Below are 26,488 nucleotides of genomic sequence, written 5' to 3'. Positions count from 1 at the left end.
TTTATGACCAAATTTGGTGCATTTCATTCACATAGAATAAATAACAAAAGGTTTCTATACATGTTCACATCTAATTATGAGTCATGTAAAATACATTATCATGTTAGCCATGGTGGTGTAATACAAATTGGCCATTTTGATGTTTCCTTTCTATTTTTGGTTTTTAAAAATTTGTTTTCATGACATTCACAGATAATACATTGAGCAAAATTAAGCAACAACTTGATCTGTTGAATAATTAATTGTTTTCCCTTTTGTTAGTTCATTATGTGTAGGCTAAGAATAAATTTTAAATAAAATTCTGTAAACTAAGAAAGTATCCTACAAAGGTATCAACCCTGTTTGGAAATATGTTGTAAAATGGACGCTTTAAACTTATATTAAATAATACTATAGTGTATCTGTGAATTAATTTTTTATTTCACCAGCCACTCTTGCTTTTTCATTTACTATACTTGCCACTATATATTACAGATTGAAGTAAACTTGTGATACTAGATTATATGTGTTATTGATGAGCATCTTGCCTTTTATTACAATACAGCAATTCATTAACTTAGAATTGTAATTTACCTTTTTGCTCAAAATTAGTATTTGCGAGAGCACACTCTTTTTTACCTTACACACAAACTTTATCTGGAAATTTGCAATAAAAATAAACATGTGCTCATGTATAAAATTAAATGTGTCTTAGAGACAATTTGTGATTTTATGGAAGAATAGAAACTGTATTTTATTTTTTGTCTTAAATTCAAATTACTCATTGTTAAAAGACTTAGTTTTTTAAAGTTCATTTTAGTCAATCAACTTAGAAATTTATCTCCATTTGTTGGCACCGTATTAGTGAGTAATGACATAAAGGCATGCTCTTTATATTGCAATTCTATGCTTACTGATTACATTGCAATATAAAGAGCATGCCTTATGTTGGTATAACCAGAATTGCTATACCAGAGCAGATGGATCGGGCGCTGTGGCTCATGCCTGTAATCCCAACACTTTGGGAAGCCGAGGCGGACAGATCACGAGGTCAGGAGATCGAGACCATCCTGGCTAACACAGCGAAACCCCGTCTCTACTAAAAAATACAGAAACAATTAGCCAGGCATGGTGGCGGAGGCTTGTAGTCCCAGCTACTCGGGAGGCTGAGGCAGGAGAATGGCTTGAACCGGGGAGGCGGAGCTTGCAGTGAGCCGAGATCGCGCCACTGCACTCCAGCCTGGTCCACAGAGTGAGATTCCGTCTCAAAAAACAAAAAATAACAATTAATTAATTAATTAATTAATTAAAATAAACGTAAAAATAATTAAAAAAAAGAAATAGAGCAGATGCAAGTCTGACTCTCTTTCAGATTTAAAATTTTACAAAGTTAGCTTGCAGTGCACTGAAAGACAAAGCTTTCTCATGTTTTTCAGAGTTGAAGAAAGTCCCTACCAGATAATAGATGTACATTTATTGAGTGAATAAATCCAACAGTTAGGAAGCTTAACTGCTCAGAACCTAGCTCAGTAAGCACAGCTTCCTTCCATTCCCCAGGGGAAAGGACAGAGTTACGATAAGACAGAATTTTCTACATAATTTTTATTCATCTTTTAACAGTAAATGATATTCTTTTATTCCTCTATTTTTCTTTTGTTTTGTGGTTTGACCTAGAGAGCCTGGAATCATCCATATATTTTCAACAAATGAATCTACAGCATGGTATTTTCTTCATTAACTCACAAAGCAAAATATATTATTTGGTGTTTTGGCATTTCATTAATACTCCTGAGAAAAGCCCAGAAACAACTGCAGGGTGCTGGTTACACTTTGTTCTTATGAGAAGAGAAATATGCTTTTTGTTTTTACATTTTCTGAGCTGTCTTGGGAGCAAAGCGGCCTCCAGCTACAAATGGGCTTAGTTGCCCACGTCCATCTTGCGGGTGTCACCTGCTAAGGTGAAGAGTCTGGAATAGCCCAGACACATTATGTATGGGTGGCCTTTTGTTTACGACAGACAAAGCCAAAATCCTGGGGATTACTTGAAGATATCATATAACACACAAGATGGAGTTACTATTATTCTCCTCTAAGACATGTAGTGTTTCCCCTGGGCAGAGGAAAGAACACATAGCCAATCATATGAAGGCAGAACCCATTAAAGATTTATGCGGGCCCGAATTACTTGGCTTTAAACTATTTTTTTTTCCTTTTTCTCTCTTTTTCTTTAATAAGAGAGACGTCCCTTCCTGAACAGCAAGGCTGATGTAGATAGTATCACTAGTAATCCTTGGCTTAAGCAGAGAGCTTCTAAATGGCTTGAATTAGGCTGGAAGATGGGGCTGTTTGATTTCCCTTCCTTTTTGTTTCTGTTTTTAAGGCTCTGTCACCAAATGTCCCACTAAACTAGCATTTATGTGGGCTTGGGACCTCTGTGTGTAAGGTTCCTTTTAAGCATAGTCAATGAAATAGCTTTGAAGCTCTTGAACTGTGTAAATGTTATATTAACATTTTCTCTCGCAATTATAGACATTTACATGGTCTTGTTGAAATAGCACTTTCAGAGGGAGGAAAAAAATACCAGAAGTGAAGGTACACAATGAAAAAGCAGCAGTGTGCTCTATTTATTTAGTTTCTGAAATAAATCATTTCGACTTTTAATTTACACTTCTCTAGGATGGTGGTTAAGAATAGACAAACAAAGGATACTGACAGATATAATTTCATTTTGTTCTTTTGTTACATTAGATCATTTAATTTCCACGTTTCATTTGGTTTGCATATGGAGATTTGACCAATGCACCTTGTTCTTTAACTTTGCTAACTAATAACTAGGACTCAGGAAGCTCATTCTAAAGACCTAAGACTCGTGGATGATGATTCAAAAATTATGAGACTACAAGTAGTTGTCCAGTTATAAGGAGAAAGGCAAATAGAGTAAATTAGACATTAATCCAAAGTATTCTCAACTATCCATGTCTCTATTTAACAGGAACCATAATGTGCTTTCAAACTGAAAAGTGATTTGAATAATTCCAATAACTACCACCTGTGTCACTGCATGCTGTCTGATGAGCAGTCTGATGCTGGAGAAAATATAATCACTGAGACCCTAAGGAAATATTTTAGGAGTCTCATTTTGGTCCTTTCCCACATACAAAACAATCATTTGCTGATGCACAGTGTTTGTAAAATGCTTGAAAAATTTTTCTCCTTTCACATTGATACTACTAAATTTAGTTTCTCTAAAGATCAATACTAGTAACCTTAACATTAGTTATTTTCATGGTTTTTTTTTTTTTTTTGGCTGTTGATAGACTTCTATTCAATGGTAGACTTGTTTTATCATGGATAAAAATGTATATTTTTTTTATCTTTGCACCAATTCAAAGCAAAGAACATATTCATGATGCAACCGTTGCTCAGCAACTGTGATCTCTCCACTAGTCTGACAGTTGCTTTCTTTCCAGCAGGACTCATATGCAAAATGGACAGAGACATTGATCCTCAACGCAGCATCAGATTTTGTTACACACATTTCAGAAGCTGATAGCAGTAATCTTCTATAAGTCTCTGTCTACACATCATTGAACTTTTACAGTTAAGCCTTAAAAAGTACATTGCTATATAAGAATTTCTACAGCTTGGCTATGTAATTGATTTTCAGTTCTTAAAGTTATGTTCTGGCAAACCTAAATTGGTTGGTCTTCATGTGATTGCTAGACGCAGATATTATGTTAAAGTCCAAACAAAAAAATGTGTAGTGTTTTTTTCAAATTTTCTACTTGATTTTGGAATCAAATTCACAAATTTTATTATCAGACAATGAAACAGATCAATACAAGAGTCAAAACTATAATTATGTGTGTTAAAGATAATGAACATATGAAATATTCCTTTTTGATGTGCATCTTCGCTTAAACTAAAATTTTAGATTGAGGACATTTTTAATTTAAATTTATTTTATAAAACATTGACATAAATTTTATTAATTATAATTTAATGCCTTGTGTCAACTTACATGTTTAAAGTGTTTAAATTTTTAAAAAATTAAGTGGTTGAGTAAGCTTACTTTAATCTGATAAAATGTCAGTTCTGATATTCTTGAAATTTCTCTCTTGTTGACATTATCTCAGAAAACACTGCTTTGGCCAGCAAATTAACCTATATGGAGCCAAATTAGATCCTTTCTTAAAAATAAAATCAAGAAATTTGACCTGAGACCTCAGCAGGCCCAAAATTTTCTTATTTATTGGCAAAAGTAGTTCTAGAGCTTCAGATTGTTTTTTATTGGAAGATAATGTTCTATTTAATATAAACTTACTACCTTTTAAATACTTGAAATCTCCTGCAAAAGCAAATTCATCGAACTAAAGAAAAAAATCCTAATGTAAAACATTCTTGGGATGTTAAATTGTATTTTAATGAAGAATTCACAAAGTTATGAAAATCAAGGAGTCAGAGTGAAAACATTTCCCAAGTTAATGAGCCATTTACAATTTGAGAAAAGATCCAAATTTAAGGATCAGTTTCATATGATCAATAAGATGAATTTCAGCAGAACTCACTTATCTAATACTGTCAGCCATCTGAAACACAAACAAAAAACAAAATGTAAGCAAAAACTTTGGCTAAGAATCCAAAAAAATATTACAAAATTGAAAGCACTTATAAAAATGCTATATATGTATACAAAATCCCTGAGACAGCCTTACCCTTTCACTCAACACACTTTCCAATAATCCCTGATGTAACTGTCTCCCCAGCTCTATTATAAGCTACACCATGGGGTTGAGGCAAGTATTATTTGTTTTTATTTCCTTTAACCTAGAGTATATATTAGGGTACCAATAAACATTGGTTAACTAAATGAATTTTAATAAGTAGTCAATAACAAAGAAACCAGAATTATTTTGTGTATGATGTCTTTGAGCAGAAATCTAAGTTATGGCCTTGAGAAGCATGTAAAATCACTATGAAGTTTTAAGAAGCAGACAGATGTATAGTGAATCAGCTAAGAGAGACTGGCTAAGCCTGTGAAATTCATTGTCAGGAATATTTTCATAGAGATTACTAAGTAAACTAAAATTGGTCAGCTAAAAGACAATCAACATTTAGAGAAGATGAAGAAATAGTGTCTTTTTTAAGACTACAACTATAAAGAATTATAGGAAAAACAGCTGCAACTGCCCAACTTAACAATTTTCAACTTATATTTGTAATCAGTTATTCAGTAATGACGAGTGATTGATACTCTTATGGAGGGTCTAATGGTCATAGGAAATTTTATTCCCTCTTCTATTCAATGACTCAGGATTGTTTTCTTCCATTTCTTCTTAATTCCTCATTTCTACTGAAATGCTCTAGGATCTCCAGTCCCAAGTTCACCCTTGTCTGAGATAATTTCTTCTATGGCAGAATTTGTGAATTAAAAAAAAAAAAAATCAACCCTCTGATTTATCCTCACTGTGCCCTGATTACAAATGAAGTTGAGCACTTTCTCAGCTCTTCATGAGCGACTTTTATTTCCTTTTCTATAAAGCCCCCAGTCATTTATTTTGCCTATTTTCCTGTTTATTTTGTTTTGTTATTCTTTTTGAATCACAGTATTTTTAAAATTTTTAGGATATTAAATCTTATTGGAATTGGATGTTGCAAATATCTTCTCCCAAATTTCGACTTGTGGCTTCCTCCCCTTTTTCCCTGCCTCCTGCCACCACATACAGTTTCAGTCTGTGTGTGTTTCCATGAAGAGAAGTGGCTTCCCCCCTCCTCAGAGGAAGGCTCAGGATTCAGGAGGTACATGTGCAGGTTTGTTACATGGGCAAATGGTGTGTAACTGATGTTTGGTGCACTGAGGTTCGGTGCACAAATGACCCCATCACTCTGCTAGTCAGAATAGTACCCAATGGGTAATTTTTCAACTTTTGCCCCTTTTCCCCCTTCCCCCAAGTACCCCCCCAGTGTCCAGTGTCTATTGTTCCCATGTTTATGTCCATGTGTACTCCATGTTTAGCTCCCATTTATAAGCGAGAACATGTGGTATTTGGTTCCCTTCCCTGTGGTAATTTGCTTAGGATATTGGCCTCCAGCTGCATCCATTTAATTCAAATTTAATTCACAAATTTGCTGCAAAGGACATTACTTCATTCTTTTTTATGGCTCCATAGTATTACATGGTGTATATGTACCACATTTTCTTTATCCAGTCCATTGTTGATGGACATCGAGGTTGATTCCATGTCTTTGCTATTGTGAATAGTACTGAAATAAATATATGACTGTGAATGCATGGTTCTTTTTGGTGGAACAATTTATTTTGTGGTAGGGGGTGGGCAAATATCCAGTAATAGGATTGCTGGATCAAAAGATAGCTCTGTTTTTAAATTCTTTGAGAAATATCCAAACTGCTTTCCACAATGGCTGAACTAATTTACATTCCCACCAACAGTATATAAACATCCCCTTTTCTCCACAACCTTGACAATATTGGTTATTTATTGCCATTTTAATAATATCCATTCTGACTGTCGTGAGATGTTATCTCCTGGTACTTTTGATTTGCATTTCTCTGATGACTAGTGATGTTGAGCATTTAAAAAATATATTTTTTGACTGCATATATGCCTCCTTTGAGAAGTATCTGTTCATGTCTTTTGCCCATTTTTAATGAGGTGAATTGTTTTTCTGTTTAATTGTTTAAATTCCTTATAAATTCTGAATACTAGACCTTGGTCAAATGCATAGTTTCAAATATTTTCTCTCATTCTGTAGGTTGTGGAATTACTCTGTGGATAGTTTCTTTCGATGTGCAGAAGCTCTTAAGTTTAATTAGTTTCCAGCTGTCAATTTTTCTTTTTGTTGCAATTGCTTTTGAGGACTTAGCCAAAAATTCTTTGTCAAGGCCAATGTCGAGAAGGGTATTTTCTAGGGTTTTTCTAAAATTTTTATAGTTTGAGGTTTTATAGTTAAATCTTTAATCCATCTTAATTTTTAACTATAGTAAAATGTAAGGATACAGCTGATTCTTCTCCATATGAATAGCCTGTTTTCTCAGCACCAATTATTGAATAGGGAGTCCTTTTCCCACTGCTGGTTTTTGTCAGCCTTGTCAAAGATCAGATGGTTATAGCTGTGTGGCTTTATTTCTGGGTTTTCTATCTTGTTCCATTGTTCTGTGTGTCTGTTTTTGTACCAGTACCATGCTGTTTTTGGTTACAGTAACTGTATTAAGGTTCTTCAGAGGGATGGAAGTAATAGAATACATGTATATATGAACGGGAGTTTATCAGAGAGAATTGGCTCACATGATTACTAGGTGAAGTTCAATAGGCTGCCTGCAAGCTGGGGAAGAGAGAAGCCCATAGTGGCTCAGTCGGAGTCTGAAAGCCTCAAAACCAGGGACGTCGACAGTGCAGCCTTCAGTCTGTGATGGAAGGCCCAAAAGACCTGGGTAAGACTCTGGCAAGTCTGAGTCCAAAGGCCAAAGAACCAGAAGTCTGATGTTCAAGAGCAGGAGGAGCAGAAGGAAGCATCCAGCATAGGATAAAGAAGGAAACCAGAAAATTCAGCAAGCAAGGTTATTCTACCTTCTCCACCTGCTTTGTTCTAGCTGCGCTGGCAGCAGATTGCATGGTGCCCATACACATTGAGGGTGGGTCATCCCTTCCCAGTCTGCCGACCCAAATGTCAATCTCCTCTAGCAACATCCTTACAGACACACTAGAAAAAATACTTTACCAGTCATCTATGCATCCTTCAATCCAATCAGGTTGACACCTAATATTAACCATCACAGTAACCTTATAGTTTAGTTTGAAGTCAGTTAGTGTAGTGCCCCCAGCTTTGTTCTTTTTGCTTAGAATTGCTTTGGCTATTTGTTATCTTTTTTGCTTCCATCTGAATTCTAGAATAGTTTTTTTTTAATTCTGTGAAAAATAACATTGGTAGTTTCATAGGAATAGTGTTGAATTGTAGATTGCTTTGGGCATTATGGCCATTTTTAAGATATTGATTCTTAAGATATTGATTCTTCTGATCCATGAGCATGGGATGTTTTTCTATTTCTTTGTATGATCTAACATTTATTTCACCAGTGTTTTATAGTTCTCCTTGTAGAGACCCTTCACGTTCTTGGTTAGCTTTATTCCAAAATATTTTATTTCTATTGTGACTACTGAAATGGGATTGTGTTTTGATTTGGTTCTCAGTTTGAATGTTATTGATGTATAGAAACGCTACTAATTTTTGAACACTGATTTTGTATACTGGAACTTTTTTGAAGTCATTTATCAGCTCTAGAAGCCTTTTCATGGAGTCTTTAGGGTTTTCTAGGCATAGTGTCATATCATTAACATAAAAATAATTTGACTTCTTTTCCTATTAGAATGCCTTATATTTCTTTCTCTTCCCTGGTTGCCTTGGGTAGGACTTCTATTACTATGTTGAATAGGAGTGGTGGGAGTGGGCATCCTTATCTTATTCTAATTCTTAAGGAGAATGCTTCCAGTTTTTGCCGATTCTGTATAACGTTGGCTGTGGGTTTGTCCTAGATGATTCATATTGTTTTGAGTTATGTTCCTTTGATGCCTAGTTTGATGAAGGTTTTTATTGTGAAGGGATGTGGAATGTTATAAAAAGATTTTCTGCATCTATTGAAATAACAATATTGTTTTTGCTTCTAATTCTGTTTATTTGGTGAATCATGTTTATTGATTTGTGTATGATGAATAAGCCTTGAATCCCAGGAGCTTAATTGATTATGGTGAATTAACTTTTTGATGTACTGCTAGATTTGGTTTGCTTATATTTTGTTGAGGATTTTTGCATCTATGTTCAGCAGAGATACTGACCTGTACTTCTCTTTTTTGGTTGAGTCTTTGCCAGATTTTGGTATCAGAGTGATGCTGGCTTCATAGAATAGGTTAGGGAGGAGTTCCTTCTCTATTTTTAAAAATAGTTTCAGTAGGATTGATACAAATTCTTCTTCGTCTGGTGCAATTTGGCTATGAATACAACTGATCCAGGATTCTTTCTTGTTGGTAGTTTTTTACTGATTCAATTACAGATCCTGATATTGGTCTGTTTAGGGTTTTGATTTCTTCCTGCTTACTCTTGGGGAGTTGTGGGTTTCCAAGAATGTATCAATTTCCTATAGGTTTTCTAGTTTGTAGTTTCTGTGCATAGACATGTTCACATAATGAGCTCTGAGGATCTTTATATTTCTGTGGGATCAGTTATAATGTAAACTCTTTCCTTTCTGATCGTGCTTATTTTGAACTTTTCTCTTTTTTTTTTTTTTTTTTTTTTTTGGTTACTCTAGATGGCAGTTATCAGTCTGTTGATTTTTTAAAAATAACCAGGTTTTTTTTTTTGATGATCATTTTATGGATTTGGGAGCTCTCAATTTCATTCAGTTGTACTCTAATTTTGGTTCTTTCTTGCTTTCTGCCTGCTTTGGGGTTAGTTTGTTCTTGTTTCTCTAGTTCCTCTAGGGGTAGTATTAAATTGTTAATTTCAGATAGTTTGGAGGTGGGTTTTTTTGTTGTTGTTGTTTTGTTTTTTTGGTTTTTTTTGTTTGTTTGTTTTCATTTCCAGTAAGTTTCCGAGTTTCTAACTTCTTGATGTAGGCACTTAATGCTATAAACTTTCCTCTTAACACTGCTTTAACTATATCCCAGAGAGTTTGGTTTTCATTTATTTTAAAGAATTTTTTAAACTTCTGCCTTAATTTTATTGTTTACTCAAAAAGTCATTCAGGAGTATATTGTTTAATTTCCATGTATTTTGTAGTTTTGGGGGAATTTTCTTGGTACTGATTTATAATTTTATTGTACAGTGGTCTGAAAGTATAGTTGCTACGATTTTGATTAATTTGAATTGATTAAGACTTGCTTTATGGCTGAGCATGTGGTCAATCTTAGAGTATATTCCATGTGCAGATGAGAAAAATGTATATTCTATGGTTAATGGGTGGAGTATTCTGGAGATATTTATTAGGTCCAGGTGATCAGCTATCAAATGTAGATACAGGGCTTGTTAGTTTTCTGCCTTAATAATTTGTCTAACACTGTCAGTGGAGTTTTGCAGTCCCTCACTATTATTTTGTGGCTAAGTCTTTCCATAGGTCTAGGAATACTTGCTTTATGAATCTGGGTGCTCCACTGTTAGGTGTATATATATTTAGTAGAGCAAAATCATTTTGTTGGGTTGAAGCCTTTGCCATTATTTAGTACTATTTTTTGTATACTTTACTTTGAGCCTATGGGTATCGTTACATGTGAGATAGTTTTTTTTTAAGACAGTAGAGGAATGGGTTGTGGTTTTTTTGTGTGTGTTTGTTTTTAATCCAACTTGCTACTCTATTCTTTAAAGTGTGGCATTAAGGCCACTTACATTCAAGGTTAATATTGATATGCGAGGCTTTGATTCTATCATACGATTGTTAGCTTGTTATTTTGCACTTCCTATTGGGTAGTTGCTTTAAAGGATCTATGGGCTATGTACTTAGGTGTGGTTTTGTGGTAGCAGATATTGTTCTTCCATAGTCATGTTTAGAACTCCCTTAAGGATCTCTTGTAAGGCTAATTTAGTGGTAATAAATTTCCTTAGTGATTATTTGTCTAAAAAAGATTGTATTTCTCCTTCACTTATGAAGCTTAGTTTGGTAGGGTACGAAATTCTTTGTTGGAGTTTCTTTTCTCTAAGAATGCTGAAAATATGCTACCAGTGTCTTCTGACTTGTATATTTCTGCTGATAAGCCCACTGTTAACCTGATGGGATTCTCTTTGTATGTGATCTGACCTTTTTCTCTAGCTGCCTTTCAGATTTATTGTTTACCATAGACCTTACACAGTCTGGTGACTATATGCCTTGGCGATATTCTTTTTGTGTAGTATCTGGCAGGTGTTCTCTGTATTACTTTTATCTGGATGTCTACCTCTCTAGCAATATTAAGGATTTTCTGGAATTATTTACTCAAATACACATTCCAGGTGTTCATTTTTTTCTCCGTCTCTCTCAGGAATGCCAATAATTTATAGGTTTGGTCACTTTGCATAATCCCATATTTCTCTGAGACTCTGTTCATTTTTTTAAAAATTATGTTTTCTTTGTCTGACTGGATTAGTTCAAAAGACAATCTTCAAACTCTAAAATTCCTTCTTCTGCTTGGTCTAGTCTATTAATAAATCTTTCAATTGTATTTTGAAATTCCTTAAGTGAGTTTTTCAGTTTCAGTAGCTCTGATTCATCTTTTAAAGGTGTTTACTTCTTTTATTTCCCGGATTGCTTTACAAATTTATTTGTGTTGATTTTCAATCTTATCTTGGATCTTATTGAGTTTTCCTGCAATCCATGCTTTGAATTCTCCATCTGTCATCTCTATGCCTCCATTTTGGCTACGGACCTTTGTTGGGAGTCAGAGTAAGCCTTTGGTGATGTCATAACACTTATTTTTCATGAAGGCAGAATTCTTTTCTGATTGCTTCTCATCTGGAGAAGGTTGTGTTGGGCAGGGGTTTTTTGTTTTGTTTCTATAGTGCTGTGTATTTCTGTCAACAGGTTTTCTATTGAGCTGTGTGGTTTGGCCTATGGGCCAGAAGATGGTGTTTATAGGTAAGAGCCAGCTGCTGCACTAGCAGGTGGGTATGGAGTTGATCTTTGTTTACCATGAGGTGCTCTCTGTTGTTTCAGGTGAAGAGTTGGACAGTGGGGTGCTTGGTAGCCTGACCTTCCTTTTCTGTGGGAGAGGACATAGCTGGGTAGAGCTAGAACTCCTGGGTTAGCCAAAAATATCCCAATGGAAGTCCACACAACAGTCTTGATGAGGGTGTCTGGGAGGAATTCCTGGTGAAGTGTACTGAGGTTTCTGTGGTGGGAGGGAGGTGAGGGGGCTCTACCAGCTCTGCGACATAGATAGATAGGCACAGAACCTGTTTCTCTATCACACCCTTGTTCCAAGGCTTCTGATTCCTAGTTCAGATGCACACTGTAGACTATCTAGACCACAGTGTGGTTGAGAGCCACAGGGACAGCTTTTTGTCTGATTTAGCATTATGGTAGATCATGCTAGGAGAATTTTCTATTGTTAAAAACCCTGAAGTAACATCATCTTGATCATGATTTATTATTTTTATATAATGCTAGATTCAATTTGTTGATTTTCTTTTCAATTTATTTTTTTGTTTCCAAGTGAATGTAGTCTCTAATTTTCCTTGTCTATACTCCATACCACTTTTGAGGACCAAAGTTAGACTATGTTCATAAAATGAGTTAAGGAGTATCTCTACTTTTTCTACAATCTGGAACATATTGTGTAAGATTTGATTTGATAAATGTGCTAATTGAATAACTGGTATATTTTATTGGTAGAAGTATCTTTTATTGGTGAAAGCATCTTTATGGAAAGTTTTTTGAGATATTGATGCTTTTAAATTAATTATTATTTGATTATTTAACTGTTATTTGATTAATTGGTCTTCTATGTTTTTTGAAGTTTTTATGTAATATTTTTTCTAGGAATTTGTCCATTTTATTTAAATTTTGAATTTTATTTGCACAAAGCCATTTAAAAATTAATATTACTGATGGTGATACAATGCACATATAATACATGTATAAAAATAACAAAATACTTATATACTATTTACTATGTACTATGCTGTTCTAACTGCTACCATTACCATATATTAGCTTATTTAATCTCAACACTATTTATTGATACAAATCCTGTTATTTTCCCTTTTTTATAGGTGGTGTAAATGAACCAGAGAAAGATCAACTAACTTGACTATGATGACACTGTTAATATGTAGTGGAGTTTAGATATAAACACACCCAATCTGGTCAGGGGATCTGGACTCATAACTGTACACACTACATGACCTCTTAGTCACTACAATGCAGTTGTAGTTATGTTCTCTTTTACTTTCCTAAAATCACTTATTTATGCCTCCATCCTTCATGTCTTGATCAACCTTGCCAGTGGTTTGTCAATTTTATTAGATTTTTTTCAAGCATCTATATTTGCTTTTTTCATCTTTTTCACCATGTATTAGTTTATCATTAATTTCTTTTACTTATTATGTTATATCTATAATTTATTTCCTCCTAATTTATTTTGGATGATAATTCTTCTGTTTTCCTGTTCTGAACTTTGTAAGATGGTTAGTTAGAAAAATAATGTTTTTCTTTCTATTATAAAGATTCATGCTATATATTAACTGACTAAGTTCTAAAAATTTTCACCTGAGTATCACATGTTTTAAAATGTAGGGTTGTCATTATTGTTTCATTCTAAGCATTTTTCACCAGTATGATTTTTTAAAGCTATTTGTCAGTTTATAATGTGTTCCTAAATTTTTTAACTTGGCTTGTTTCTGTTTATTTTTATGTGTTTTTTGTTGTTTATTTTCAGCGTAATTGCTTTGTTGTTGGAGAACATTATTGCCATGATGATTGCTGAGTTTTACTTTATAGCCCAGTATATGTTCAAAGTTTAGTACAGTATGTGTTTAAAAATAATATGCACTTCGCAGTTTTTGAATGAAAACTTTTATGTGACTTATTTAGATCTAACTTGTTTTGTTGACTGAAACTTCTATGCTATTATTTGAAACTTTTGTCTGCTTCATCTATCTAATTTTGAGATAGGCATTTTTAAATTTCTCCACAATGCTTATGAATTTTTATATTTGTCTTTATAGTGGTATTATTTTTTGCTTTATTGTTTTAAGGCTATGTTACTTATTGCATTGCAGATTAAAACTTATATTTCCCTTGTAAATACATCTTTTAATAATTATTCTTTGCTCTCTTTATTACCAGATATGCTTTTAAAATTTTAAACATCTTTTTAAACTCTTACTAATATGGCTTCATCAGTTTACTAGAAGCCATGCCCTCCATTATTTTTTAAGTAGTTTTGTAATCAGTGAAAATGCTGGTTTTAGTTACCAAGATCTAAAATTAATCAGTGTATTATCAAACACAATTCTATATGTATGTGAATAATCAAACACAATTCTATATGTATGTGAATAATCAAACACAATTCTATATGTATATTCACTCTTCTCCTATAATTTAATTAAGTTTAACCTTAAAATTAATATTATTAGTTTAAAAAGTCAAGATTTGTTAAAGTTGACTAACACTTTTCTCACTTTTTTCTTTATTTCTCCTTGCATCCAGACTATCATCTGGTAACATTAAACATGTATTATATTAAATATATCTTTAAATTTTTTCTTAATGAGATAACTTTTGTTGTAAAGTCTCAATCTTGTTGATTCAAAACTATCTTTAAGTCACCCTTGTCCTGTCCAAAGAAATATGTACTATGTAATGAATTCTAACTTGGAAGCTATTTTTGCTCACCACACTAAAGACAATAATCCTTTTTTTCTGGCTTCTAGATTACTACTGCAATTCTTGGAGTATTTTTCTTTCTCCCATCTTGATATACTCTTATATTCTTGAATCAGTGAACCATCAGTGGAGAGGGAAATAAAACTATCACTTCAGGATGACAAAGTCACTATGGGTATTATATGGATAGTTCAGTTATTTTCATTTTTGCTCTAATACAAGGTTTCTCAATCCCAGCACTGCTGATATTTTGAACCAGATAATTATTTTTTATGTTGGAGGTTTCCTGTGCGTTTTAAGATGTTTAGCAGCATCTCTGGCCTCTATTCACTAGATGCCAGTAAAGATCTCCATCGCAGCTGTAAAAAAAAAAAAAAAAAAAAAAGTCTCCAGATAATGCCAAAAGTCCTGTGTTTGCTAATGAGGCAGGGGGTGAGGTGGGGGGTGGGCGGCCCTCCTGCACTAATACAAAGGACTTTATGTTGGAAATAATTGCTTCTAAATGTTCATATTAAGTTGACTTTCCACTCTAAATTAGAATATTGTAAATTGTGTTTTTCTGTGTTTTTATAGATATTTTGGAGAAAAAACTAGTTGCAGCAAATGAAATAATGAGAGGCTATTTTAAATCAAAATATCAGAGATATTTTAAACACTTACTAAATTTTAAAAGTTACTAATATTTTTCTTTTTATTTATTATACTTAAATTCAGGGATACATGTGCAGAATGTGCAGATTTGTTACATAGGTATGTATGTGCCATGGTGGTTTGCTGAACCCATCAACCTGTTATCTAGGTTTTAAGCTCCTCATGCATTAGGTATTCGTCCTAATGTTCTCCTTCCCCTTGCCCCCCCTCCACTCCCTGATAGGACTCGGCGTGTAATGTTCCCCTCCCTGTGTCCACATGTTCTCATGGTTCACCTTCCACTTATAAGTGAGGACTTGTGCTGTTTGGTTTTCTGTTCCTGTGTTAGTTTGCTAAGAATGATGGTTTCCAGCATCATCCATGTCCCTGCAAAGGACATGAACTCATCCTTTTTTATGGCTGCATAGTATCCCATGGTGTTTATGTGCCACATTTTCTTTATCCAGTCTATCATTGATGGGCATTTGAGTTCGTTCCAAGTCTTTGCTATTGTGAATGGTGCTGCAATAAGCATATGTGTGCATGTGTCTTTGTAGTAGAATGATTTATAATCCTTTGGGTATATACTCAGTAATGGGATGGCTGAGTCAAATGGTATTTCTGGTTCTAGATCCTTGAGGAACCAATCGCCACACTGTCTTCCACAATGGTTGAACTAATTTACACTCCCACCAACAGTGTAAAAGCATTCCTATTTCTCCACATACTCTCCAGCATCTGTTGTTTCCTGACTTTTTAATGATCACCATTCTAACTGGCGTGAGATGGTATCTCATTGAGGTTTTGATTTGCATTTCTCTAATGACCAGTGATGATGAGATTTTTTCATATGTTTGTTGTCTGCACAAACTTCCTCTTTTGAGAACTGTCTTTTCATATCCATTGCCCACTTTGTGATGGGGTTTTTTTCTTGTAAATTTAAGTTCCTTATAGATCCTGGATATTAGCCCTTCGTCAGATGGATAGATTGCAAAAATTGTCTCCCATTCTGCAGGTTGCCTGCTCAGTCTGATGATAGTTTCTTTTGCTGTGCAGAAGTTCTTGAGTTTAATTAGATTCCATTTGTCTATTTTAGCTTTTCTTGCCATTGCTTCTGGTGTTTTAGTCATGAAGTCTTTGCCCATGCCTATACCCTGAATGGTATTGCCTAGGTTTTCTTCTAGGATTTTTATGGTTTTAGGTTTTACATTTAAATCTTTAATCCATCTAGAGTTAATTTTTGTATACGGTGTAAGGAAGGGGTCCAGTTTCTGTTTTCTGCTTATGGCTAGCCAGTTTTCCCAGCACCATTTATTAAATAGGGAGTCCTTTTCCCTATTGCTTGTTTTTGTCAGGTTTGTCAAAGAACAGATGGTTGTAGATGTGTAGTGTTATTTCTGAGGCCTCTGTTCTGTTCCATTGGTCTATATATCTGTTTTGGTATGAGTACCATGCTCTTTTGGTTACTGTAGACTTGTAGTGTAGTTTGAAGTCAGGTAGCGTGATGCCTCCAATTTTGTTCTTTTTGCTTAAGATTGTCTTGGCTATATGAGTTCATTTTGGTTCCATATGAAATTTAAAGTAGTTTTTTCTAGTTCTGTGAAGAAAGTCAATGGTAGCTTGATGGAAATAGCCTTGAATCTGTAAATTACTTTGGGCGGTATGGCCATTTTCACAATATTTGATTCTTTCTATCCATAAGCATGGAATGTTTTTCTATTTGTTTGTGTACTCTCTTATTTTCTTGAGCAGTGGCTTGAAGTTCTCCTTGAGGAGCTCCTTCACGTCTCTTGTAAGTTGTATTTCTAGGTATTTTCTTTTTAGCAATTGCGAATGAGATTTCACACATGATTTTGTTCTGTTTGTCTATTATTGATGTATAGTAATACTGGTGATTTTTGCACACTGATCTTGTATCCTGAGACTTTGCTGAAGTTGCTTATCAGCTTAAGGAGATTTGGGGCTGTGATGACGGGGTTTTCTAAATATACAATCATGTGAGCTGCAAACAGAGGTAATTTGACTTCCTCTCTTCCTTTTGAATACCCTTTATTTCTTTCTCTTGCCTGATTGCCCTGGCCAGAACATCCAATACCATGTTGAATAGGAGTGGTGAGAAAGGGCATCCTTGTCTTGTGCCAGTTTTCAAAGGGAATGCTTCCAGCCTTTGCCCATTCAGTATGATACTGACTGTGGGTTTGTCATGAATACCTCTTATTATGTTGAGATACATTCCATCAATACCTAGTTTATTGAGAGTTTTTAGCAAGAAGGGGTGTTGAATTTTATCGAAGGCCTTTTCTGCATCTATTGAGATAATCATGTGGTTTTTGTCATTGGTTCTGTTTATGTGATGGATTACATTAATTGATTTGCGTATGTTGAACCAGCCTTGCATCCTAGGGATGAAGCTGGCTTGATCATGGTGGGTAAGTTTTTTGGTGCACTGCTGGATTTGGTTTGCCAGTATTTTATTGAGGATTTCTATATCAGTATTCATCAGGGATATTGGCCTGAAATTTTCTTTTTTTGTTGTGTCTCTTCCAGGTTTTGGTATCAGGATGATGCTGGCTTCATAAAATGAGTTACGGAGGAGTCCCTATTTTTCTATTGTTCATAATACTTTCAGAAAAAATGATCCCAGCTCTTCTTTGTACCTCTAGTAGAACTCAGCTGTGAATCCATCCAGTCCTGGGCTTTCTTTGGTTGGCAGGCTATTAATTACTGCCTCAATTTCAGAACTTGTTATTGTTCTATTCAGGAATTCGACTTCTTCCTGGTTTAGTCTTACAAGGGTGTATGTGTCCAGGAATTTATCCATTTCTTCTAGATTTTCTACTTTATTTGTGTATAGGTGGTAACAGTATTCTCTGATGGTAGTTTGTATTTCTGTGGGATCAGTGGCAGTATCCAAAAAGTTACTAATTATTTTATTGAGTTTTACATACATTCAAAGGTAACTGTTTTAAGGCTCATTTGGAAGAAGAAAATAAGATATGGCAAAAATATTTAAAGCATATATTTTTGTTTTATTACTGGTACCCTTCAGTTGCTACAACAATAATAGCTGATAGGCTTTCTTGTTAAATCATTCTTTTTCTTAGTGAATAATTCTTCTTATTAAATAATTTAAATACTCTTTGTTTCATTTTAGAGTAATTACAATGAGTTGCCACAAAAGATATTTTTCAGGATTCTCGTTATGCATTTATCAACCAATAGAAAAGTAAAGTGTAAAAGGAATTCAGCAATTTGGTTCCTAAAGATACTTTATTATGTTCAAAAGTTGAGCGGGAAAGAGTCGACTGCACTCCAGCAATGTGAACTGATAAGGAAAATTTTCTTTAAGAGATTACGTTCTTTCTTCTCCATCACATTTAAATGAGTTACTTTACAAGTAGAATGCTAGGCTAAGGGTCAGGGTGTTTCATGACCCATTCCTTTTTCTGATAAATGTAAGATTAAGTTCCTGCCTTCATAAAAACTATTAAGTGGTTTTATGACATTTTCTTAATTCTGTGAGTATTTTATGTTTTAGTAAATATTGCCTTCACTTTAGGGGAAAAACATAAAATGGACTCACATGGATTAGCAAGAATTCTGGCCTGAATAATAACAGTTGTGAATTATAGCAAATTTCTTAAACAAATGCAGTGATTTACTCTAAAGAACTGTTGACTGCATATGGAGTAGCAAAGCATTACTTGGGTGATTCTTGTAGGCTCCAACAGACAAAAAAATGAAAATGATTTCTAAATGACCTATCCTTAATATATGAATAACTGAATATTTCTGAAGAACTTTAAAATGCTTAAAAATTTCATATTTGCTAACAAAGTTTGAATATTTCTCTGAAATTCTGATTCAAACTTGTAAGGATATGTGTGTATGTGTGTGTATAGACACATATATGTATAGACACATACACACACACATAATCCTTCCAAGTTTATATATTCTCTATAAATATATATACATATATTACACACATACATATCTATACATATATGCATACACACACCCACACAAGCCATCACTTTACCATCAAGAAAACAAAAGCCTTTTATTTAATAACAGAACATCTGTTCTTATTACCTTATTATTGTCTACCTCACCACATCTTTCTTGTAGTATTAATTTTCTTAGCAAAAACTATCTATAAATACAAGAAAAATCTAAATTTCATTACCATTTCTGCCCATGTCATCTCAAATTCCTTTTTAGTAGTAAGTTCTTTAAAAGAATAGTGTATTACATTATATGCCCAGATACATAAGGACAAATATCAGAATATATTCATTAATAGGCAGAGTATAAATACTAATAAACAATTAAAGAATAGCCTAAAGTGTTTTTACAATATTGAACGCCCTAAATGTATTTGTTTAAAAATTTATGAAACGTCTTACTGCCTAAAGTAAAACCTAACTTTTTTTTCAACTAGCTTTTAAGATCCACCAAGATAAAGCTCCAACTCACTTCCTGGATCTTACCTCCCGATGTTCACCTGAAGGCATTCTAGTAAAAGTGAAGAACTATCAAGTTTTGGTACACTATCCTTGCCTTTACTCAGGCTGTTTTTTTTTTTTCCAATTGATATGTATTTTTCCCATGTTTCAGTTTCTAAATTTGACTCATCATTCAAGGCTAAAATCAGGTGTTCTCAATATTGAAGCTTTTCTTAATCCTTCTAGATAGATTTTGAAAAATCCCTTTTCTCATCTGAACTCTCTTAATACCTTATATATGCATCTCATTTGCATAGCTATTTACAGGTATTTTCCTTCACTGGCAAGACTGTAAGGTGTTAAAGGATGGGAGATATATTTAACTAACTTTTTTATCATCAGAAGGGCAAATAGTAAGTCCTTAACAAATACTCAATGATGGAATATGAACAAAGAAACGGATGCATAAATAAACAGTTTAGTGACAAAAAGGAAAAATTCACTAGAGATGCTAAGGAAATAATAATATTATTATTTTCTGCACAGGAATTTTTTAGATTCTTAGAAGCAATAACTCCAGACTAAGTAATTTGCAAGATCAATGGCTTTCAAATCAGAGCTGTTGACGGAAGTTTCACCAACACAATTACGAGTTTTCCAACTAGTAGACACTCTTTTTTTCACAGTAAGTGTACTCCTACCAACTGTTATGCCTTACCATGCCACCATTTCTGCCAAAAACAACATCTTCTACCAGTCCCCTGCTCCTCAGCTGTGCTGCTCCAAAACAATGTTTGCTCCTCATTAAAAATCTGCAAAGCCAACTGACCACACAGACCTAAACCAAGCTGGGGAAGAGACATAAAATTTCATCTTGGTTACTCACATCGCTTAGGGGTTGTGCTGCTGCATCCCACAGAATCTGCTGAGAGTCCTCTTAGGAGGTCATAATAGCAGTCAAGCCATGTGATTGCGAGGGCTGCTAATGCTGTTACAAGGTTGTCGCAAAGTAAATAAGTCACAACACTAATCAGTTGCAGCTTGTAAAGACCATGCAACTGAAGAGGCACTTGTACCACCTAACCCATGTAAATTGGACCCATGGTTCTGGTCTATCTCCTAGGAATAAGCAAGGTTTTATAACCAGATGGGACTCTAAACAGAGAAATTGGCCATGGTTGCTGCATTATTGGCCTTCCCATTGGTCTGCTGTGACATGGAAAGACCAGGCACAAGAAGTTAAAGCAATCCAGATTGTTTGAGAAGTGAGGATGATTCAATATTATTAGAGCCCCAGGCAAACTCACTGGATTTTGTGATTTTGCCTCTCTTCCATTTACACCATAGAAATCTGGTTATAACTGATGCCCTTTCATTCTCAAGGCTTAGCACTAACTACTATTAGAAAAGAAATGTATCAGCAATTTCAGAGCCCATTCCTCTTTTAAAATACCTCTGCTTAAAGGATGCATTTTCTTAACAATATAATTCACCCTTTGGTTTGGGGCAATGTGCAGAATTTGCCAGGGCCTTCAATATTCAAAATCTACAGAGATTCAAAAGTACTGAATTTAGTCCTCCACTCAAACATAACACATCTGACCTTCTTTCCTGAAAATACAAGAAAATAAGTCAGAGATTTCCCTTGCTACACAATATTAAGTATCAAGATAATGTTATCTGGTTGATCAACAGGCCCTGGATGTGCTAGATTAACACAGACTGTAAGAATAGAAATGGAAAATAGGTAAATATTGCTATGTGTCAGATCAGCCTGGACTATTAGCAATCCCAGGACATGACCAGGACTACCAGGCTGTCATTTTAGGATAACCCCTTCCCACCTTTACCCCACTGTATTGAGTGTGGATAGACTGCAATTTGCTTGACTCAAACATTAAAAAAATAAAACTTGTAGATTTCAAATAAATGTATATTCACAAAGAGAGGAGAGAGGAGAAGAGTAAGTGGAACAGTTATAGCTCAAATATGATATACTTTAGCACGGGCTGTATTTCTTGAGAGAGAGTAACTCTACTACTTCAATGACATAAAGAATATTAAAAGTGTCAGCATATATAAAAATATAATAAACCACCAGATATTTAAAAGTTTAATTAAAAATATTGAAGACAATGAAGTAAGGTAGCTAAAATGAATTTATCCATTCATACAAACTAACATATTTACAATTTTAGAGACATATGGCCAGATGGTAATTTCTGAGATAAGTAATTTGCAAGTGCTATTGGCATATTTCTATGGTTAAACATCTATATTACTAATAAATATCTATATAAGTGAAATTTATATTTTTCCTTCATAATAGAGATATATTTATGGAAAATTATGATTTATCTTTATACAACTTGTCTTTTACCTGTGAACATTCCAAGCATAATATATACACAGACACATATATAAACATATACATAGATACATATTTTACCTGTATAAAATATATTAACAGAATTGCTTAGAACATTTATGTAAGAGTATGAACTGTCATAATAGAGGAAAGAATTTTCATTAAATTACTTATACCTGTGTTACGGTATGCATTTAACAGAGTATAATTTTTAAAAGATTTAAGCAAAGTATTAATGTCACAAATTATATAACAATCAGATATATTTATGCTGTCCTTACAAGATATGCCAGTCCCAAATCTTCCTTAATAACCATGCTAACTTGATTAAAAGCAATTTTTCTCCTGTTTTTTAAGATAAATAATTTAAAGTTTTTCTACAAATATACTAACAAGATTTTAAAACTACATTCAAGTGTTTTCTTCCACAGCAAGATTAATTCTTTATTCTAGAAGACAGACCAGACAATAACACATTTATTAATATGAAGCTCATTATTTTGTAATGAAACAAAAATTAAAATTTTATGAGCACAATTTATATTTAAGCATTATGATAGTGATAGTGATCTCACTGTTAATATCATCATACAGTTTTAATTTCAACTGAGCTAAATTTTCTGGTTAATTCAAAAGACCTTAAGAATTTTTTAAGCCAATGGGGATAAAAGGAGGGAGGATGGGAGTCACTGCCCCTCTCAAACAAAAATGAATTATGTAAACACAGATTACTTAGTGTGGGGGAATATAGGAAAGATACTCTGACTTTTCTCAGCTTGCCAGGTCTGTGTCTCTTCTATCATCAACTGTATGCACAAAGCACCTTACAAATCATAACAAGATAATGGAGTAAATGCCATTTATGATTCATAATTACATAATTTTTTGGTCTGATATCCTTTTTCAGTCATTGAAAGGAATGGCAAAAACTACAATACTTTTGCACCAACCGAATATATGTGTGCATACTGGCATTCACACTGGAATATATGTATTACATGTACATATTATAGGTGAGGACAAGTTAGTTGTTTCAGTCACCAAGCCAGTATTAATGAACACTGCCAAAAGTATTAGGAAATGTGAGTACGTGTGTGTGCGCGCGCACACAGGCAGTTGGGATAGAGGTAAATGATACAGCATAAGCTTTTGATTTCATCTGAATGGTGAAACACTTTTGTAGGATAGCTTTTTGTATGGAAAATCTCACCTAGCATCTTAGAGGTCATGAATAGCAGAAATGAGGTTTTTTCCCTCACTGTTTAAATCCTATATCCATATACACATATTCATACATGCACATGTTTGATAACTTAAGGAAGAAAGAAGTTAAAATGAGTTTAAACTAGCTCCACCATCTGCAAGTCACTAGTGAGGAGCAGAATGTTTTCATCAGTCATTATGAGTCAGATCTCAATGATTAAAAACCCCAAAGCTTCTCAAGGGTATAATTTCCTGGTTCTCCACCTGCACACTTCCCTGTGGACCTCATCACCCTTGACTCTAACTACATTCTGAAAAAGCAAGTAAATTCTCATTGAGAAGCAGAGTTTAGCAATACATGAAAATGAAACTAGTCATGTTCATAACCAGATAAACATCATGATATTTTATTTTTAAAAATCAAGAAAAAAATGTTTGCTTACTTTGGCTTACATGACTATTAATAACTGATTCCAAAATAATTCTGTTATGTTAAGAAAACACAGAAATATTTTCTTGAGGTTTCACATCAGATATCATCATTGGAAGAGCAATTGAGTTCCAGTGGCCTGAGAAGCTCAATTTGACTTTTGAATGCTTTGGGGTCAATAAAACCCCAAATGATTTAGGCCATCACACATCCCCTAGCTATGTAAATCTTTAAGCATGTCAAAGAAAATTTAATCCACATAGGCTGATTCATTTACCCTTAACTCATCAAAATAAGTGTTTGTAGGAGTTATTTAATGTTAAGAAAGTCCTCTTTATAAAAATGCTTCAAATCTGTACTTTTCAGAAAGAGAATGTCATTTCAAGATTAAGCAATTACTCTCTAACTCTATATTTTTACTGTTAGTTCAAAACTCAGAATATTTTTAGTTTCTAAGGGGACTGAATTTCCACTGAAGTAGTCTATCTTTCTCAATCACAGCCAGATCACAGTGCTTTCTCTCTCTTGGTGCTTGTAATTCCACTGAGATGCCTCCATAATTACAAACAGTGCACTGTACTTGTTCTGAGACAAAACAGCCCTCCATAACTAAGGAATGTATAAAACAATGGATTGAAATAATCTTCCCAGACTTTTTATTTCTTCTTCACTGAATGTTGTTAATATTAGATACAAATGAAGTGAAATGTAGTAATGATGGTAATTTTAAAAACAAATGTGGAAAAAGACCTAAAACTTCCCCTCAAAACGGATCTGGAAACATAAACATCAGCAGATAACTTTGATGTAAGATTCTATTGTAGGGCTTTATTTTGTTCTTGTTGTCAAATTAGACAGAATGTAATGTTATTATCTATTTTGTCAACGTTTATAACATGAAATAACAAATACGCATTTCTAGTTTCTTTGAAAAATTAATTTAGAACAGAATCTTAGTGCAAAATGATATTTGGTTTGATAACCATTTGAGAGTGCTGATTTTTACATTGTTGAAGTTATATGATGTCTTGGGATAAACTGGTCATTGTATGAGCCATATATAGAATAAAAATAATAAAATTGAAAAGAGAATTATTCTGATGTTTTTGATACAATCTAAATCCTGCATAATTGAAACTTTTATGATTAATCTTGTTTTGTGTTGACACAACTAAGGTAATGTTAAGATGTTAAGAAATTAGATAAAGTTTCATAATTAATAATCATTGCTCCAGAAAAAGTATGGTGGAGTCATTAAGACAACAAAATGGTGCTAGACTATTTGCCTTTGAATCCCAGCTCTGCCACTTAATTGCAGGCTGACTTTGGACTCCGTCATTTAAATTATTTGTGCCTGTTTCTATATCCATAAAAATGGAGATAATATGTAAATCTCAGGGTTGTTGTGAGGACTAAACGTGTTAATATCTATAAAGTAGTTAGAACTCCAGCAATATAGACATTAGCTCTTATACTATTTAACGAGAAAAATCAATTGTTTGAATCTGACATTTGACAATTTTCTTTCCCTGTGCCTTTTTGTGTGTATTTCCAAAATAATATAGTAATATGGAATGTCTATTTTAAAGTCAAAAAGATGTACTATGTACTTAATGTGTCCTAAAAATTAGGATTTTATCATGTAAAACTGATTAACAAAAGAAGCAGATTAAAACATAGGTATAACAGGTTTTATGGTGTTGGCTTTCCAATCTTTTTCAGTTGGTTCTGCACTTTCTAATTCATTACATACTATTTTTAGGAGGTGTTATGACAATTACATCAGTGAATCCGTAAGATGTTTGTTATTTCAAGAAAGGTATAACATGGATATAATAAAAAAAATTATAGGACATTCTTACAAATAATCTTTTTTTTTTTTTTTTTTGAGCCGGAGTCTCACTCTGTCACCCAGACTGGAGTGCAATGGCGCGATCCCGGCTCACTGCAACCTCCGCCTCCCGAGTTCGTGATTCTCCTGCCTCAGCTTCCCGAGTAGCTCGGATTACAGGCACATGCCATGACGCCTGGCTAATTTTTGTATTTTTAGTAGAGACAGAGTTTCGCCATGTTGGACAGGGTGGTTTTGAACTCCTGACCTCAGGTGATCTGTCCCGCTTGGCCTCCCAAAATGCTAGGATTACAGGCATAAGCCACCACACTCGGCCCTAATCTTTACTACTACTACTACTATTATTATTATTATTATTATTATTATTATTATTATTATCATTAAGAGACAGGGTCTCACCATGTTGCCCAGGCTGGTCTCGAACTCCTGAGCTCAAATGATCCACTGGCCTCAGCCTCCAAAGTGCTTGAATTATACTCATGAGTCATGGTGACTGACCCTTCTTACAACTAATATGTGTTTTAGTATTTGTATACTTGCACTGAATGTCTCAGTTCTTCATTCTTCACTATCTCCATACTCTGTGACTTTTCAGATTCTCCCTTCTGAGGGGGCGGAGTACATTTTTCTACTTTTTGGCCTCAGATTTAGCCACCAGGCTTGCTTTGGTCAAATGAATAAGACAAGACTAATGGGCCAGGCCTTAAGAGTCCTTTCTTGTTCCATGGCTCCTTCTTAGGTTTCTGCCATCAACTTAAAAATAAGAAGCCTGGGCTAGCCTGCTGGTCCCAGAAGAAGCATGAGAAACACATGGAGTCTAGCTGAACTGGTCACATGGAGCCGTATCTAGATCATCTGGGTTCAACTTAACACACTTGAGCAGTGCCAGCTGAAATTGACAGAGCCATGCACCTGCACCAGGCTTAAATCCGCTGACCTCCAGCTGTCTGGATAAACAACTAAATAAATACTGAATGTGGCTGGCTAATAAGGTTTTATGGTAGTTTCCTACACAGCATGGTCAATAGTATTGTTCTTATTGGAAATTACATAGTGGGGTATGGGTGTAGTACCATGACATTTTCACTGTCTAGGACTCCAAGGGATCTTAATGTGAGTCTTTAGGATGCTAAATCGGATTCGTCTTCAGTATAAATGCAGAAAGCTTTTAAAATGTGTTTCCTTGTGTAAGTGTTCTGTTGGTTTT

At 34.2% G+C, this 26,488-nt stretch overlaps 1 long non-coding RNA gene across 1 annotated transcript; it reads left to right on the top strand.

Moving 5' to 3' along the window:
* Nucleotides 1-11,474: 11,474 nt before the first annotated feature.
* Nucleotides 11,475-26,260, top strand: LOC105486241 (uncharacterized). The gene is made up of 3 exons (XR_011620545.1): nt 11,475-11,622; nt 19,975-20,113; nt 26,021-26,260. It is a non-coding gene; the product is annotated as an uncharacterized lncRNA (long non-coding RNA).
* The last annotated feature ends 228 nt before the right edge of the window (nt 26,261-26,488 follow it).

This window comes from Macaca nemestrina, chromosome 3 (assembly GCF_043159975.1).
Source record: "Macaca nemestrina isolate mMacNem1 chromosome 3, mMacNem.hap1, whole genome shotgun sequence".
NCBI lineage: Eukaryota > Metazoa > Chordata > Mammalia > Primates > Cercopithecidae > Macaca > Macaca nemestrina.
Note: the sequence above shows the minus strand (reverse complement) of the source record. Positions and strands in the feature narration are given on the sequence as shown.